This window comes from Hyalella azteca, unplaced genomic scaffold, assembly GCF_000764305.2.
Source record: "Hyalella azteca isolate HAZT.00-mixed unplaced genomic scaffold, Hazt_2.0.2 contig7447, whole genome shotgun sequence".
NCBI classification, from domain to species: Eukaryota; Metazoa; Arthropoda; class Malacostraca; order Amphipoda; family Hyalellidae; genus Hyalella; species Hyalella azteca.
In genome coordinates, this window is record NW_025937572.1 from 49,022 (window position 1) to 54,495 (window position 5,474).

A 5,474-nucleotide genomic window follows, 5' to 3' on the forward strand; every position below is an offset into this window, starting at 1 on the left:
GTTATGCGTATCAAAATACTCTACCTTGTAACTGGAATTATGTATTTTTTGTACGGCGTACTGCTGACCGTTGCCACTCTGCACACTTCTTATCTGTGGGTGTGGCGTAGTAAACGATCGTAAGTGTATGAAATCATTATCGAATATTATAAAATATATATCGTTTTTCGATATATATTATATACAATATCGTTTTTCGATATATATTACAATATCGTTTTTCGATATAATGCCTACGAAGATACGATATAATGCTCAAAGACCTACGCCGTGTGCATAGACTCAAATAATATTCGATTGCGTGCCTCTCACACGGGCGAGTTTGTCGTATTTTCTTCCTATTATTTGAAGTTAATTGCGAGTGAAGTGAGCGGTGTGAGGTTAGATCAAACATCTTCACTGTGTAACCACGAAGCGTGGGTGTAACCACGCAGTGGTTACACCCTCGAGTGGAGGGTGTAACCACTTTATGAACAGAGTACTCGTTTGTTAGATACAGGAACATGTTAGATACAATCCTAACGCTGCTTTAGAAGCAGTGTAACCACGAAGCGAGGGTGCGAAGCTCATGGTTGTATATGCTGGTGCCTGTACATGTCGTGAACATTACCGTCATTATGATGCCTTTCTATTGTTGCTTTGAGCGTGGTGAGCCATCGTAATAATTATTGATTAGTTGAAGGTGCTGCTGTACTCAGGTTTATATTGCGTGTGCTGCATTCTTTTGATCTCTCTGCTTTTCTTTGTTCATATATAGAGACGCACGCGTTGTTCATGGCTACTATAAGCACACAATGTAGATACCGCGTTCTACACGTGCCTGCAGAGAGTCGTTCCTGTAGAAAATGTCTTACGTTTCCTTACCCGTTGTGACGACATTTCGCTGGTCTGATAATGTTACTCCTATAGAGAACTTTAGTAGTTCTTGCTCCAGGAACTTGTTGAAATAAGTTAAGTCGAGAAATGCAATCTACGTTGAGCGTCGCATCGTAAGATTATCGTCGAGTGTACAAACCAAACCAATTTATTTCGTTTGCGCCATTACTTCTGATTTAATTTCTTACAGCGTCTAGTTAAATTTATTCAATAAATATCGTAGTTATTCTGTGCTTTATTTTCGCTTCATATTTAGCGTAATGATTTTTCCGTAGGTTTAGTTAATGATTTATTCGTGTATTTACTAAGATCAAGTTAAGGAAACTTTTGATCGCTCTGTGCATGTGTTCTTTTCTCCTGCGCATGTAGAACCTTGAGTGCTATGTTCAAAATGTGTAAGCTTAAATTCCTTCAGCTATCTATGACTTCACTGTTGAATGTTATGCATGTCGCCTGGTAGTGACCGAGTGTATCTGTTTCGTTGACTTAATATTAGTTTCTTCTATGTCTATGATATTCTCGTTCTCTATACTACTAATATTTTCAAACGGAGCTGCGTACTGAAGGAAATAATGTTACCCGTTTCTAGTGATGAATTTAGCCACGCAAATCGCCGCGCTTGGTCCAGCTCAACTATAACCTTGAGCTGCCTCACTAATTTTGAAACTTCCTAGTTACCTACACCGTTATAGCTAAAGACTGGGGACATTTTTTTAACAATTCAGTTATTAAAAAGATAGTTTCAAATTCCGTCATTTTCATATTCGTTGGGTTGAGTTACAACAAAATCAGCGCGCATTTACAGAACCTGCGACAACCTTCGATATCTTGAGAAATAATATTTCATGTTAACCGTCTCTAAAAAGCTAGGTTCGGGTTAAGGCAGCTGCAACATTCGAGTCGTGTATTATGTGTACGACAGGCAAACCATATTATTTAATCATACTAACTAAAATCGTGGAACGTTGTGTTGCATATTTGTATCGCTCAAAGACCTGATCGTTATGTTTGGTTAGGTTTTTACCAACGATTCGTAACTCACGTGTTTGCCAAAACAGCACTACCTTGATCGTTATGTTTGGTTTGGTTCTTATTAATGGGACAATCCGCTTTAATGACTGCTATTTCCTCATCATGCTCCGACTGTTATGTTATTTTGGTTTCACATTACTCGTTACGATTGCTAAAACCTACCAGTTCGCTGTATGCTTTGAATAAAACATAATTCCTTCCTGTATACTTTGAATCAAAACTACAATTTTTGTGGTGCACTCTAGAATCAAAAGTTTGCAAGCTTGCTGTTGCCCTCCAGCTTATTCATGTCTTTTTTGCTGCACGCTAAACTATAACGATGCTTCACTAAACATTCTTCATTGTTTGGATAAATGCTTCTTTGCTTAAAAAGTTACCATATATTTTGCATTATTTATTTAATTAATTTAAAATCAGTCACAAATGGTTGTTATTTGGTTATGAAATTTTTTCATTTCTTTGTTCATATTGAGTGAACTCCTTCCTACCTACATCTTTTATTTAATGAACATACAAGGATTACCTGCAAAGCAAAACCTTGTAGCTTTGTATTGACGTCGAAAATTATTCCAGCGCAACCTTCTGTTCCGACAAATGTTCGTGACCAAGTCAAAGAAAACGTCGTGGGTTGCCAGCGTTGCAGCCCAACGCTGCGCTGGTCGTGAGTTGCCAGCGTTGCAGCCCAACTCTGCGCCGGTCGTGGGTTGCCAGCGTTGCAGCCCAACGCTGCGCTGGTCGTGGGTTGCCAGCGTTGCAGCCCAACTCTGCGCCGGTCGTGGGTTGCCAGCGTTGCAGCCCAACGCTGCGCTGGTCGTGGGTTGCCAGCGTTGCAGCCAAACGCTGCGCTGGTCGTGGGTTGCCAGCGTTGCAGCCAAACGCTGCGCTGGTCGTGGGTTGCCAGCGTTGCAGCCAAACGCTGCGCTGGTCGTGGGTTGCCAGCGTTGCAGCCAAACGCTGCGCTGGTCGTGGGTTGCCAGCGTTGCAGCCCAACGCTGCGCTGGTCGTTGGTTGCCAGCGTTGCAGCCCAACGCTGCACCGTCTAATAGTTTACGTTCGTGACGAGCACACGGCACGTCCACCCCGCGTCACTGCAGCGCCATCTCACAACATCCTTATTTTTATTCTTCAAGTCATCGTGCTTACTTGCGGATGTGAGGATAACATTCATATTTGCCGGCACTGGCAGCGCACTTATTTTACGGACCAAGAAATATTTTAGTTTATTTTTGTACCAGATTTTATGTACATGAGAGTGGCTGTCGTGGCATGATTTGTTGTTATAGGAAACTTGTGCCCCAGACAGTCGCACACTACAAATCGTGTATTTTTGTGTCGCAAATAATAGCCTGAATTTGTTCTCGTTTGCTGACCGAAACAATACTAGTAACAATTGGACCACGTGCACTATACTTCCATCTGTGCCTCGTATTTTATTTGTTAATGTAGTCCCATATGTAGCCTGTGAGTTGGGCAGTGCAATATATCATGTCACTAAACAGGTGATGCAATTTTTGAGGCCAGTCTCTAGATTCTTATTATCTACAAAAAATTCGATGCTAAGTCTTGAAACTGATTTCTTTTAAATGAAGAACAAAGTCCAGGAAGCTGTGTTGTCTGTTCAATTTTATTGACGGAAACTCTCTGTGGAATTGGTATGATTGAAATGCTTATCCTGTAGTGCTTCTTCCATTGTCTAGGCCAGAGGTCTCCAAACTACGGCCCGCAGACCCTCGCTAAAATAGATCTTCAAAATCAATATTGTGGATCAAAACTGAAATACAGCATGACTTGTCGAATTGACTTATCGAGTTGACTTGCTGAATATGAATACTATATGTTGAAGTATGCCTTCTATAGAGCGCACATGCATGACATTTGTAAAATACTTCGTACCGTGAGAGCTGCTGCCGCTACATTAAAGCAAAGATGATCACTTAGAATTAACATACGGACGGCTGGTGGCTGAGATTTGCAAATTTGTTTTGATCTGCATGAAACCGATATTCTATGTGCTCCTATCAAATATATATAGAATTCCGAGGTGCCCTTCATTTATCATATAACTATACACATAATTGATTGCATGGAAAATAGGCAATATGTAACTTATTATATAGTTGCACTGAAAATTTGACGGGTTGCCCAACACGCAACATGTATTAAGGGTGAGAGCTGACGCGCCAACATGTAATGTGTATCTGATAGAAATTTAAACCAAAACAAATAAATTATTTCAAGTGGAGTTTTTTGTAGCGCGTGCATGATTATATGCGTCCATGGTTTTTCTGCCTCACGCGCTGGAGCTTCTTAATTTGTGTTCAAAACGTGCTGCTCTATGATGTTTCTTCATTAATTCAGAAGTGACTAGTATCTATGGAAAATGTTTCAATCGTAATCCTCTCCTATACATTGAATATTAACGTTTACTATTCAATTCTTATAATTTTCAAAGTGTAAATTTCTTCAGAGGCCTCGAAAATATTAAATTGCCGTCAGATTATGCCTATTGTATAAATTTGAGGATCAGTGCCCATATGTACTATAGATTTAAGACCACAGAAGGAAAACCAGTTGACTGGTACAATGTATCTCTAAATATCCAGCCCTGATTTAACGCAACTCTTAGCGAGTTCTGCGCACAATTCTTCATGCTGTCGCAATTTTCTCATTTACGCTTACATTTTATAATGCCTTTCTAACTCGTTAAGCTTTTGATTGGCCAAATCCTTAGATTACTACTGTATTATACGGCGAGCGATCAAATTTAAGAATAAATATCTTTGTACGATCTGACTCGAGCGGAGCAATGCCTGAGATCCGCCGTGTCACATGTAAACGGTTTACCATAATAAAAGTAAAGAATTGTTTCTTGTCGCCTCCGTTGATTCATCCTTATATATACGAGAGTATTTTCATCTCGAATCGCTTACATTTGTGTACGTTGAGACCTGCAATGAATCTCATTATTTGAATAAAACAGCAGAGTCTAATTTTAATTTATTGTTATGTTGACATTCTGTTTTATTATTTCTCTCAGCGCGAGTTTTCTCTTACTAAGCCTTTATCTCATTATTATTTCGTTAGAGGCACGCAGTTTCATTCATCGTGTCTCTACTGAGCGGCAATAGTATTAGCAATAGCGATAGCTAACAAACTAGTATCATAGATCATATCATATGATATATATAATATATATCATATGCCTAGACTTGCTTGCGTCGCTGCGCGCTTCTTTGTTTCGATTCGGGCAGCGCAGGCCATCGCGTCGCTTCTTCTTACCGCGCACGCGACGCAGGTGCCCGAAATAGCGACTTGGTCGCAACACGTGGCGGCGCAACCAACCACCGACCGCCCTGCGCTAGGTGTGAGGGCAACCCTCCACCAGTTGCTTCCCGGCGCTGTCACGTCTCACGGGTGCTCCTCTCTGCTCAGTGGCTCATCGAATGGATCTTGAATTAACTATTCGAGTAGGTTAACTATAGCCAGAACTACCTCGATTATATACCATTAATCAAATAACCAATCGACTTGGAAAGCAATTTAGTGTGATCATTTAATATATAAAA